Below are 14541 nucleotides of genomic sequence, written 5' to 3' on the forward strand. Positions count from 1 at the left end.
CCCCACTCAGTGTCTTCCAAATATGGCGATAAACACACACACACACACACACACACACACACACCAGGTTAGTTCCAGAGACTTTAGAAGCTCCAACTGGACACGTCTCCGCTCTAAGAGTATTCAGTGGGTTTGGAAGCAGCCAATCTCTGCTCTGGAAGATCGAATGCTCTGCGGATTTTCACAGTTATCAGATAATTTCAGAGCGGAGTGCACACCACTAGTCTTTAGTACTACCTGTCCTGCCTCACTGTCCCACACTGGGCCTTCCTAGACGAGGCCTTAGCGCGCCTTCTGTCCCGGCTTCCCTGCTGTGCGTCCAGATGACGCACAGGGGAATCCGGAGACAGGCCGCGCTGAGGCCTCCTCCAACGCGCCATAAGCGAATTCGCTTATGGTGCGCCTTTACTCGCGAGGAGCCACGAAAAGCCGCGGACCTGGCACAGCACTCATAGGAGCGCTGTGCCCATCGGCGGGGGGGCAAAGGCTGGGAGGGTGGGTGCCAGGGTGGGTGGCATGGGGGGAGGGCGGGTGTGATCACGCGGCGCCCCGCCCGGGCATTGCCTGGCATGGGGCGGCATTGCAATGCCGCCCCATGCCAGGCAATGCCCGGGTGGCGCACGGCGCGATCGCACCCACCCTCCCCCTGTGCCACCCACCCTGGCACCCACCCTCCCAGCCTTCGCCCCCCCCCCCCGGTAAAAAAACCCAAAAAAAACCCCACTTACCTCTCCGGAGTCTTCGGGCCGCACCCGGCCCCTTTAAAAAAAAATTTAAAATGGCGGACGCCGCAGGGACGCGACGTCCCTGCACGTCGTGCGTGTGATAGCCTGGGGGAGGCGCACTAACTTCAGCGTGCCTTGGCCCCGCCTCCCTGCCGGCGTAAGCCGGCAGGTCTAGCAAGGCCCACTATAAATGTCAGTTGCCGAACATCTTCTGGAGTCTCCATTAGGATGACTAGTTATAAATCTCTGAAAAAGAGGAAATGCATCACCAAAAGGAGGACAGGACAGGACACAAATTTGCATAGAATTTATACAATTGTTTTACAATCTTAGGCCACAGCTAGACCTAAGGTTTATCCCCTGAACACTGAACACTGGATCCCCTGTGTGTCGCCTAGATGAACAGGTTTGACCCCTGGATGATCCAGGGATAAACCTTAGGTCTTGCTATGGCCTTAGACATTTTAAAAAATAATTTAAAAAGAAATAAAGCAAATCTCACTTTAGCATGGATGACTGTGACCAGTCTGTGTGCCTGCCTGTTCAGTGTGTTGTCCAGGTGCTAACTGGTGATGGGTAACAGTTCTTTTGGTTCTTTATCTTTAGATCAGAATTGGATAGGACAGACTTTCAAGCAGAGGATGCCTTCAAATAGAGGACTGCCCTGTATAAAAGAGGATACATGTCCACCCTAGTTTCCACTAACAAAATTTGGTTGCAATAAGAGCATCATCACATGGGGAGAAATCGTATTTCCTTACTGTTGCTTCTCCTTACTTCCTCATTCTTCCTGGAGGGGAAAGAGGAAGTAAACAACGTGCACATGACCCATTCAGAAGCGGTTTCTATTGCGCTGTTTTTCTGCACACAGCAGGAGATCGCATTGTTATTCTGCATTGTTATTTTTTTAAAAAGTTGGATTAAAAGGGGTCTATTTTGCTACGGAAAAACTAGTGGAAGGACGCAGATGTCCTTGTCTAAAGGACGTGTGCACTTCCGTAAGTGGGCAGTAGCAAGCCTGCGATAAAAGCCTGATGAACCTCTGAACCAACTGTCCATTATCTTGAGATAAATGGGTGCTTGTTTCCTGGTGTTAAAAAAGTAACTGGGATTGATGACTAATTCCACAACCAATAATAAACCATGGGTATAGAATGAACAGGGTCAATCACTTAACAAGAAAGTTTCAACAAATTCACATACTGCCAAGTATTATTACAATGTACAATATTGAAACTTTATATATAGGTATTAGAATATAATAGATAACTTTTGAGGAAATACTTTATTTTAAATCTAGAGGGCAACTTGTTTAGAATAGTTTGTAAACAGAACATGATGGGATTTTTTTTTTCATTTTTGTTCAGTAAAACAGAATTTCATTATAATGTTTGATGTGCCTGGAGGGAGTATAAAGCACTTTATCTTTAACTTTTGCCCTTGCTTGTCCCCTGCAGTCATGCATTTTATTTGTTCTTGTGAAAATAAAGCCCATTCAAGTATGCATGCTTTGTTTATTAAAAGAACTAGGAAGCAGTGTTTTATCACAAAAACGCCATGTACATTTCCTGTCTCTCATTGTGGATAGATAACATCTCTGTACAGCAATCTGCTTTATTTGTGATGTGTTACTTAATTCATTCCAAATAGGTATTTATGTGTGCAAGTGATTTAGTCTTTCTATGTTCCCAAGTGATGTTCAGACAGATGTGCCTTTAACCTGACATCCCTTTTAAGACTCTCTATCTCTGTCTCTCTCACACACTCATGAACACACACACAGAGCTGCAACATCTCTGATCCCAATTGTGCCTCTGGAAATAATTTTTCCTATTTAATAAAGGGCAATTGGACTAATGCTGCACTCATTTGCATGTATTATCTATTTAGCAGGGACTGGGTTTTTCCCCCCCCCCTTAAACAAAAGTTCCATTACTTTTTCTGATGCCCCAGTGTTCAGTAGTTTTGGGATGCATAAAACTAAAGATTTATCAGTATAACACACTCTATTATCTTCCTTTGGCTGTGCTGCTATGGTTCTGATTTGGAAATCTTCAGATATATCCTTTTCTTCTTGTCAAAATATATTTTGCCATTATTACATGCTGCTCAAGCATCTGTCAAAATGACAATATTAATATGTCCTGCTTCTTTCAAACATTCCCTATCATTTTTTAAAAAGATGAGTGACTTTTTGGCTTAAGCTTCATATTATTTTAGCAATAAATCAAGTGCTGCAGAAAAGGGGCTGGTGTTTTGTTTTTATTTTCATTTCATATCTTCTTTGCGATAAAATCATTACAACCAGAGTGACAGTTGTTCTCACCCAAAACTAATCTCTTTATGTTTCAAAGATGTTATTCTACTAAAATTCAGTAAGGTTTGAATTATAATTCAACAACACTGTGCAAAGCTTTACTAACTTCTATTACTAGTTGTATTGCTGATGCTGGTATTGACAGTAGTGATAGTACATAGGAAGCTGCATTATAACAAGTCAAACTATACATGGGGAAGAAATTAGTTTCAATCTGTTTTTTGAACAGAGTTTATCCAAGTCACAGCTCCCAGAACTGAATGTAAACTAGAACACAAACTGTGGTCTGAGGTTCAAACATTGTGAGTGGGAAAAAAAAAGGGGGGGGGATAAAGAGATGGAACTCAGATATATGGTACAAGTATGGACCACATTAATTAAAGGGGAATCACTGTGGTCCATGAGTAAATCAGTGCACACACATACCTGCCAAATCAAATGTGGCTAAATTAACAGCAAATGTAACTGAATTAACCTATGAGCATTAAACAACTCCCCCACCTCTCTGTACAATATAGAGTAGGTAAAAAGATCTGTTGCCAATAACCAATCAGGAATCAGGGCAAAAATTCCTACTCAACTCCATCAAGTGACCACCAAGGCCTACACTGATCACGGGGGTGGCGTGGGTGGGTGGGGCTCCATAGCCGAATGTCACAGCATAAGCCCCACCCCTCAGTAAAAGCCAATTGTGTGCGGACCCTCGCAATATGCGGGGTGCCTCGCCTCTTGTCCCCTGTCTGTTCTCAGTCACCTCCCTGGACCTAGGCAAGCCAAACTCAGGAAAAAGTCTTTTCCAGGCTTGCAATGCAATCTACGCAGCAACAAATGTGCACTGGAAAATGAGCGTTAAATGCATACATCTGAAAAATCCACACAGATATGCTTTAGTCAATGGGAGAAAAAAAGTGCATATTTTAAAAATGCACACAGTTGAGTACACTTGGGGAAATGTGCATGAAGCATCTATGAGCTCACATTTTTCTGAATCACCCAGACCATCAGCCAATCTTGTTCAGTATTGTCAGCACTGGCTGACAGTGAATGGCTCTCCAGGGTTTCGGGCATGGGACTCCGCCAGCCTTACCAGGATTGAGCCTGCGACCTTCTGTAAGACAAGCATGTGCTTGACCACTGAGTCAAGTTCCTACTATGGGTTTCATTCAGACTAATACTACTTCTACTACTTCATATTTCTTTCAGCGCAAGGTATTGCTGCATTAACTCTATTGAGTGGTTGACAGTAAACTGGTTTGGTGGAGGCACGTTTTTAGATTGGCCTTCTAAGATTAGACTATAGACTTAATGAAATGAAATTGGAATGGGTTAGTAGAATCCTGAGATGGTAGAACAAACTATACCACTTCAATCTACAAGATGACATCATTTTTAAATAAGCTTCTCTTATTTAGTTATTAATCCTTGGAGGTAGAAAATAGACTTTCTCCCTATGCTTGGGTTTTGTCCCTTTTTTCAGGTGTGTGTGTGTGTGTGTGTGTTTAATACAGGGGCATTCAAAAATGGCATCCTTCGTTTTGCACTCTGGAATGTTGCAGCCCACTTTGCCACTTCAGAATTCACCTCCCTCATTCTACTGCACGTGCTGGGTAGGCCTCATTGTTAACATGCCTTATCGTTCCCTTTCAAACTTGATGCCCCCTAATTGCCTTGGAATGAAAACACATTCACCTAAATCATTTTTGTTGTTCTTCAGTAGATAATTCTCTAAACTCAATTGCTTCTTGTACAGAATGTGGACATCACTCATTTATTACTCAATTTTTGCAGTATTTTGATTTAATATTGATTTAATATTTGATTTAATATTTAATAATGATATTTAATAATCATTAGGCCCTAGTTCCTCTTAAATTAGTATACCTATAATCAAGGGTAATCAATATGGTGTCCACAAGCTGCAATACACTCCCAGACACCTTTCTTGGCAGCCAAGATTCCCCACCCGTCCTAGTGTTTTTGTTTTTAAATATAACACATTTTCTTACTGGCAGCTGGAATTGCTGTGAAGCAGATTTCTGTTGGTGCTGAAACTGTGGATTCAAAGGAGCCCTTTAGTGTGATGGGGATCAGCCCCCACCTCTGTCTTCTACTCTGTCTTTTTGGGCTGGTTACTTGTCCTTTGCCTGATGGCTACAACAGTTTCTCAAATAGCCCAATGTGCCCATGGCTCCCAAAAGGTTGCTCACTCCTGCCCTATGTAAATAGGTGCTTCTCATCTGATGACGTTGTATCATGACATAATAGGATAAACTGGTAATGTGTTTTTCTAAGATTAATTTTCTCACATTCATGGTGCCCATCTTTCTCTTTTAAAAGCCTAATGATCCCTAATCCTTTATAATTTCCTTAGAATTCTTAATGAATTTTATTTGAATCTTCCTTTCCTTGTAAACAACAAAGCACCCCAAAGCTGGTTGCTGTAAAGAGTAATCATATCTATATAAAATGTATACATAATCCTTGTGGTGGTGGGAAGTCCCATTTGCCTTCAAATTGTTATTGACAGAGCAGACATCACAATAGATGTGGGCACATGTGCTCATCTCAAGTCAGTTTGTGTTATACTTGCCTGCTCAAATATGCACATACTTTTTGTGCAGAGTTAATCATATTGATTCCCACCCCCTCTGCAGAGGGCCAAACCAACCTTTATAGAATTTCTACAAAAGCAGCATCTTGTACATGGGCTGAGATGCCTGATGAAACACATGGGAGCTGGACCTACACCAAGCAGGATATAACACTTTGAAAGCGGTTTGAAAACCAGGCCTGGCCCAAGGCAGGTTGCCTGCTGAAGCTCCAGGGACCTGCTGCACCCCCATGCCCCCCTCTCCTCTATCCCCTCCCGTGACCACTCCACAGCCTCCTGCAATCCCCTCCCATGTGTGCCCAAGTAGAAGCAACTATTCGGTAACCCTCACACTGCGCCGTACCTCCTGATCCTGCCCACTGTCAGGCAACTTACTTTTCTGAGCTTGGACTCTTGCACACCCACATTGCCAGTGCGCTGTCTCTGTAAGATCTTTCTGCCTTCAGGAGCCACACCAGCGCAGCTCCTGAAGGCAGAAAGACCTTACTGAAGCGGCGTGCTGGTGTCACAAGCACGCGTGTCTCTGCTAAGGAAAGTTAGCTGGTTGGCCAGCAGGGACAGGTGGCAAGATATGAGGGCAATCAAGCGGCTGCTGCTTCTTGGGCCTGCATGGCCAGCAAGAAGCAGCTGACCCATTCCAGAGGGAGAACTCCACTCTTCCCCTCCTCCTCCTCCGCCTGCTGTGCCTGCTTCCTACCACCTAATGGCAAGGCCAGCCCTGTTGAGAACAGTATATGGAAAGTGTCATGGGCCCCAACGATTGTCAATACCATTATAAAGCTTTATAAAGTAGTAGGGTGAATCCTGCCTAGGAGAGGTTTTTGATATCTCTCATTGTTGAAGGGCTGATCTTTTGCCTGTAGCCCTCAAAGGAACCATTGACACTCATTCTTAAAGATAAAGCATTTGACTGATGCCCCCTCTACATTCTAATTCTTTTTAAAAATCAGTTCACAGAAAAGCTCATTGAGTCAACTGAAGTTCAATGTGCTCTTCTTCCTCTTTTTTAAATCCTTATTTGCAGTTCCCTAATCCCAAGGTTGAATGGATAAGTTGCTTTCCTTTGAAGAAGCTGGTCTCAGGCCCTGGCTGGCCCGATCGCAGATTTCAAGTGAAGTATCCCACTCCATCATGTTTATCTCAATTGAATCAGTTTCCATCTCAAATCCGTAAGATGACATTCAGACTCCTCTATCTGTATGCAGCGCTTGATTCGCCCCAGTGCTTTGCTGCTTGGGATTCTTCCTACTTGTAGGTTATCTGCAAAAACGACTTAAAATCAGATCACTATTCTTCCTCCCTCTCACTACATCCCAAGATGATGAGTCTTTACGATGTGCTTCAGGATTTTAAAATAATAACATTTCATATTGCAAGATAGTCAGAGCATGACATTTACCTTCCTATATACATACACGTTTTGGGGTTAGCAATTATGCTAGCTAAAATTTTAAATTGTAAATTTCTACAGGTTTTGACATTAGTAGCTTTGCTCTTCTTCCTGCTCAGTTTTACAGAAAATGGTTTGACCTACTCTTGCAGAATGGTTTTTATGTTTCATTTTGCTGAGCAGTATAATTATTTTAAAGGTGGCTTAATCCTCAGCATATTTACTTGGAAGTAAATTCATTTGAAGTTATTTCAGCTTGCTTCAGAGTAAATATGTCTAGGGCTAGGATATAAGTAGGGATGCTTGAGGAATCCAGTGTTTATGAATTCAGATATGGTCTGATCTGATCCATACCTTCCAGTCTAATGCAAGGATTGGAATTTAGTTATCCACTGGCTTTCACTTTTCTTGAATGTTTCAACACAGTTCCCATCTCCAAAAAGAAAAGGAAAAAATCAAAATATGTTTAGGAATATATTTTGAGAGAGATATGTTTAGAAAATATATCTCTTGTTTGAGAGAAAATATGTTTAGAAAGATGCAATGTGAGGGAAAATATGTGTTTAAATGAAACATTTTGAACAGATCTTTTTTTAATGGGGAAATAAGACAGAACAGACTGATGAGCTTTCATGTGCAAAGGTAGCATGGACTATAAATAGACATCCATCCATCCCTAAATATAACACTATGTTCCTAAGCCCTTTTGTACTGAAGAAGGTTCTACTGAAATTTATAATACATTTCACTAGGACTTTCACTTGTACAGCCCCATCAAGTTAGGATAAACCTCAGGGTATACCCTGGCAGTTCCTCATGTGATAATGTGTTCCAGAACATGACTTGAATAGCTAGTGCAGTTTACTTCTTATGTGAAGTCCTGACCCTGACGAGTGCTCCACTTTTGAAAACCATTATGATTATTATTTTTGTAATCTCAGGGAGACAGTGCAACTGAACATTTATTGAGGTCCTCGTGGGTGCCTTCCATGGCCATTGAGCTGCATTTGGTGTGGTGGTTCATAAATGGCTTCGCCTGGTCTGACTAAAACTTTGTTTTACTTATGGAAAATAATTGTGTATATCTAGAACTTCACTTTTCATGTGCAACATTTTTTTAAAAAATCTAGAGCATCCCAATTGGCTGTCTCAGGTTTGCGGACAAGCCTAGATCTCTAAAGAACTGAGTTTCAACTTCCACACATTCAGCAGGACATTTAAGATTCCCCTCCCATTTCTGTGTTGTGAAATGGAAAAAGCTGCTTGCCTGCTCCCTCGAAACAATGTCTGCATGTATACATTAACAGATATTACAAAGCATAGAGTCTCCAATCCCCTCCCATCACAAGGAAACTAACTGTAAAAAGTGGCTCTGGAACATCCTATCATTCCAAACATGAAACACGATAATACTGTGTTTGCATGAAATGTTACTGGGGGTGGGGGGGAATGGATTCCTCCCTCCGCCTGCATAAGCATGTCGTGAACAAACTGAAGTATTATCACGCTAAGCTTGTAGTCAAATAATTAACATGGGATTCATTGCCTCAAAATGTGATAATGGCTGCTAACGTGAATGGTTTTCAAATTAGATGAAGGATAGTCCTATTAGAGGCTATTAGTCACAATGCCTATGTGGGTCTTCCACAATCGGAAGCACTACGGCACTGAATAGCAGTTGCCGAGGGAGCAACTTCAGTGGTAACAGAAAATGATGCTCTATTGCATCACAGATGTCATGTGTCATTTGACTCCGCGCTCTTCTTTATTCCTCATATTGAGGCAGTAGCTAAATTCTGTCGTTTTTTCCTGTATAATATTGCCAGGATTCGATCATTTTTGTCTGTCTCTTCTGCCAAGACGCTTGTTCATGCATTGGTTATTTCTCGGTTGGACTACTGCAACCTTCTTCTCTCTGGCCTTCCTTCTTCTCACATCAGTCCGTTGGTCTCTGTCCACCACTCTGCTGCTAAGATCATCTTCTTGGCTCGCCGCTCTGACCATGTCACTCCACTTCTGAAATCTCTTCATTGGCTTCCAATCCACTTCAGAATCCAATATAAACTGCTCCTGTTGACCTTCAAAGCTTTTCACGGTCTAGCTCCTTCCTATCTCTCCTCTCTCATCTCACACTATTGCCCCACTCGTGCTCTTCGCTCCTCTGATGCCATGTTTCTCGCCTGCCCAAGGGTCTCTACTTCCCTTGCTCGGCTTCGTCCCTTCTCTTCTGCTGCCCCTTACGCCTGGAACGCTCTTCCAGAACATTTGAGATCTACAAGCTCAATCGCAACTTTAAAAGCTCAGCTAAAAACTTTTCTTTTTCCTAAAGCTTTTAAAACTTGATGTTGCTCGGACTTTATACTGTTAGTTTTACCCTACCCTGTGCCTGTTTACCCTACCTAGTGCCTGTTTGCATTCCCTTCCCCTCCTTATTGCTTTACTATGATTTTAGTAGAATGTAAGCCTATGCGGCAGGGTCTTGCTATTTACTGTTTTACGCTGTACAGCACCATGTACATTGATGGTGCTATATAAATAAATAAATAAATAAATAAATAATAATAATAATAACAATAATAATAATGTAAGAATGTGCCAACTAGCCCAGACTGTCCTCTACACTCATGACAAACAGCAATGCCCAAAACCCAACCTCTTTGGGAAGAAAGTACTCTTTGTGTACATGACTGGCTGGACTTCATTGCTGGGTTGAAGGAAACATATTTTTCCATATGCATTTAATAGGGCAGAAAGGTCCTGACCATTAGCTTCTATCAGTAAACTATTCTTGGCCATTAACCAGCATTTTCAATAAGGGTTTCATAGGGTAGAGAAAGGTCGTAACTGTTACCTCCCATCTCATGACCATTATGGCCTATTAACTAGATATCCACCCCACAAAGGAATAGTTGTTGGTTTGCCAAGAAGAGCATAACCATACATGCTGGTCTTGGGGTGGGGGCACAGAAAAGAGTACATGATGCATATGTAATTCCTGTCATTGGAGGCAGTTGGCTCCTGTTTTGGTGAGTCTTTCAGTCAGAACTAGCCAGAATACTCTAAAGGAGCTTCCAAGGTGCTGGGCCTATTTGGGGGGCTAGGGTTTGACACCTTGGATAGCTCTGACTAGTTCTGACTGAAACCCAGGCCATAGCTAGACCTAAGGTTTATCCCTGGATTGTCCAGGGGTCAAACCTGTTTATCTAGGTGACACACAGGGGACCCAGTGCTCAGGCAGGGGCGAACCCTGGATGATCCCAGGATAAACCTTAGGTCTAGCTGTGGCCCGAGAGTAGATTCACAGTCCCACCAAAATCAGAACCACCAGCTTCCATTGGTTCCTGTAGAACTAAAAAGAAATTCACTGCAGATCAGCAGAGGCTGGTGGGAGGAGTGCTTACATATGAAGATCTTCCAAATAGTTACAGAATGGAATGAGGAAGATCCACATCCCTACTCCAACGGATCAAGGCTCATAGAGATAAAATATTGGTGATAAACTCAGACTGGTAGAACACAACTCCCTGGCAGCCAAAGGAGCATCTTCGATAATGACCTTCCGAGGATGTTCTGACAGCAAAGAACAGAAGCACTCAAGAGCCAGACCTGACACTCCTTGCAAGCTATTTGACAGATTGACAACATCCACTGTGCAAATAGCTGCTGAAAGTTTCAAATATATCAGAAGGGAAGGGCTCCTTCTGCAACTTCCAGGCATCTCGATCATTCACAGCCAACTGGTGTCTTCATTATATCAATTTTATACCATAAGTATAACATTTTAAATATTTTGGATTGGACTGCAGTCCCCACCCCCCAAAAAAACCTTCCTCCAGAATAGTTTCACATTCACGCCACAAGTGTGATTATTTGTTTATTTATTTATTTTTGGTTAACAGCTTTGCTTTAAGTTCCACTTACATTTATTTATGTCTAGACATACTTGAGGTGCTTACTGTCAATGGAGTCATTCATTTTTTAAAAAAGTGTGTTTGAATGAAGGCACTGGGTTGTGTCCATATGAAATATAGGCTAGTGCAACATTAAACTAAAGCTCATTTACCCCCCAAAAAAATAAAAATAAAAAGCTTTCTTGATAAATTGTCGGAAAAGGAGAAACAATGAAAATGTCATCAGAAGCTCGACCTATGCTAATAACTGATAATTTATGAATGATTATGCCGGAAAATTACACTGGAGAAACTGTCATCAATGAAATCGTATAGATTTCACTGAAAATTATGACTTGCTATTTACAGTTTCTCCACTGCAATTTGTCATACTTGTCTTTCAAGTAGATAGCAACGCAGGGTTCATTGGAACATGTAACAGGGACACTTAAGATGATCTGAATTCAGTCTAGCTTCTACCAGCTTACAAAGATATCTAGATTCTAGAGTAAGTATTTTCTTACCACCAAGCTACTACATGCATGAACACAAGAACATAGGAAGCTGCATTACTCTGAGTAAGACAATTGGTCCATCTAGCCCAGTATTGTCGACACTGACTGGCAGCAGCTCTCCAGGGTTTCAGGCAGGATTCTTTCCTCGCCCTCCCTAGAGGTGTTAGGGATTGAATCTGGGACCGTCTGCATGCAAAGCAGGTGCTCTACCAGCAAACTGTGATCATACCCTATGGCTTTTACATGCATAATATACATAGTTTAATTCCGTAAGTTTTGAAGTAGGAATGGAGAACTGGGAATGCTCGGACTCACTGAAATTTTCCAAGCTTTACTACAAAGTTTGATTCAACTCGTTCCTGTTCTTGCTTGTGACCTGATGTTGTTGTTGTTTGTCTGTTTGTTTTGTTTATTTGAATGGGTCCATGTTTCAAAAGGTGTACATTTTTAAAGTTGTGCATTTTACAAACAGACGTTTAGGTATTTGTGGACATCTTCAGAGCAGATGCTCTCCCATTGGCGTTAACATTTGGATTTGCAAGCAGGGCACACTTGAGTGATTTGCAAACTGAAATGAAATTCTCGTCCATCCCTAACTGGAAGTGCTTTGCTGGAATAAATCAATGGTCCATCTGTTTCAGCATCCCATTTCCAGTGATGGCCAGCTGGATGCATAGGAAGCCATCAGCCCATAGACTGGTTTAGGCCTATTAGGCCTCCCCATCCAGCCTCCAGTGGCCACTTCTTCCTCCCCAAAGCCCTGCACCTTGGACAAGGGGATGGTTCCCATTGTGGTGTCTGGAGCACTATGAAAAGGCAGTTCCCAAAGTCTGGACAACAGCATCTCCCTCTTTGTCAGTGCTCCTTCAGGAATTACCTCTTCACAAGACATTCCACAGTGCAAGTAAAGCTTTTGGAAACTGTTGACCCAAGGCCCCTGGTTCCTGAAGGAGCTGCTCCTCCTTTGTTGCGGTGGCAGTGGTGAACTGAGAGTTGTGTTGGCAGTGTGTGTGCATGTATGGGGCAGGGAGGAGAGAGGCTATGGCCCTGCCCACTGCTGGCAACATGCTTGCTCAGAGCCAATACAGCCTCCAGAATGAAAAAGGCCTTCTAACCTTGTTACACCAGGTCATATTAACTGCGTAGTATTGTCTTCTCCAATTGCCATCAGCTTCTCAGGGTTCGAGGCAGAAGTCTGCTGAAACATTTGCTACCTGATCTCTTTTTAACTGGAGATGTCAGGGATTCAATGCCGTCCCCTTCTTCATTCAAAGCATGTGCTTTTGCTTTACCACTGAGCTGTGGTCCTTTCCAGCGGGTCTGTTCAGAGGTGCACATGGCTAAAAGCTCTTAATAGACCTGTCTTTCCTTTTCAAACCCACCTCATCTGGAAACTGTCACTACGTCTTGTGGAAATGAATTCCCTGATGTAAACCTGTGCAATAATGCATGCCGGTTGCATTTTCTGGATTCTGGCAGCACATTCGTGGTGCTCTACTAAAGAAATATAAAAACAGTATCTAAATATGGAAGCATGACATACCCTACATTCCTTTTTCATAGAAATTCAAATGTCCAAGCAAGGTGCATTCTGTATATATACTCTGTTTTTGGTTTTGTTTTCTTAAGACCTGTAGTGGGATGTGAGAGAAATTGGGTGATTATATTACACTGATAAATTACCATACTCCTGTGCTGTGGGGATGTATACTTAGTAGGATCAACATAAGACAGAAATCAAAACCAGCAGCCTAAGCCCTATGTGGGGAAAACTTTAGAGGTGTGTAAAACTGTCAAGCAACATTATAATGCATGCTGAGAAATTCTAGTCCCATTATCGAAAACAAATGAATAGTTTTCGTGTGTGTGTTTTAAGCAGATGGAGAAATATACAACTCTAACTGAATATTATTTGATTGTTAGCTTGGCATTTTCTGCTAAAGGTGTAGTTTCATATATAGGGTTAAATGGGTTACATTTTGAAGTGTATTTTGTAAACGTAACAACTGTTGACAAATGCATGGGAAGAAAGTTGTTTTTTAAACAGATTGTTGGAAGGGATATTTAGGAAGACAAAGCTGACAGGTAAAGCTTTGTAGTGGATGATGATGATGATGATGATGATGATGATGATGATGATGATGATTTACTGTATAACCTTTTATAATTTTATTTATTTTGAATTCCCAATAAATTAGTATCTTATCGTAACTAGCTGATGTCATTCTGACCTGTTTAAGTCCAAGAACGATACAGTGTCATTGCTTAGAATGACTTACATGCAATCCAATGCATGTCCAATGCATGTTTACTCAGAAGTAAGTTCCTCTTGGTGTACTCCCAAGTAACTGGACCGAAGAGCTAAATTAACCATTTGTTAAAGCTATGCATGCTAGTTTCTCTACTCTTCTGTAAATACACATGGCCCTGATGTAGATTGGGACCATGCCATTCTGAAAGAAGAGGATTTCAGCTTCTCCACCTCACAAAATTCTACACATGTGGAAGTATTAATATATATTAAAAATGTCTCCATTGGAGAGAAAAGAAAAATAGCATCCCTAGCTCCACTATACACACTTTTATGAACATTTCATTTGGCTTTTAGACTGCAATCCCAAGCACACTACCACGTGGGCTTCCAGGTGTAGAGAGTTTTGTGAGTTGGAGAAGCTAAACTCCTTCTCTCTCAGACAGTAGGTAGGTCCTCATTGAAAACAGTGGAATTTACTTCTGAGTAAACATGCCTAGGATTGCATTGCTAATCTGTGTTCCCTTTATGCAGGGGTGGGCAATTTGTGGCCTTCCAGCTGTTGGACTCCCATCAGGCCTAGCCAGCATAGCCAACAGTGGGGGGGGAAGGGAGTAACTCTGATTTAAGACTCACTTAAGATTCTCACTTAAACAAAATAGGTCATGGTCAAGATCTGCTTTAAGATTCGAATATTAGAACATTCTTTTGTGGGGGAAGCATTGTCCACTTGCATTTTATACGGACAAGAAAGACACTGGTCTTGGGTTAAAACCTGGCCTCAACTTTTATTGAATTAGACATGCAGACAGGTTAGAGGAGGGAATTTTAAGGCCATGGCA

General features: G+C 42.0%; 1 protein-coding gene across 1 annotated transcript in view; it reads left to right on the forward strand.

The window, feature by feature from the left end:
- The window catches only part of LOC134398220 (protein eyes shut homolog), a 614610-nt gene that overhangs the window by 195440 nt on the left and 404629 nt on the right, over positions 1-14541 (forward strand). The gene's annotated exons all lie outside the window — the stretch shown is intronic.

This window comes from Elgaria multicarinata, chromosome 4 (assembly GCF_023053635.1).
Source record: "Elgaria multicarinata webbii isolate HBS135686 ecotype San Diego chromosome 4, rElgMul1.1.pri, whole genome shotgun sequence".
NCBI classification, from domain to species: Eukaryota; Metazoa; Chordata; class Lepidosauria; order Squamata; family Anguidae; genus Elgaria; species Elgaria multicarinata.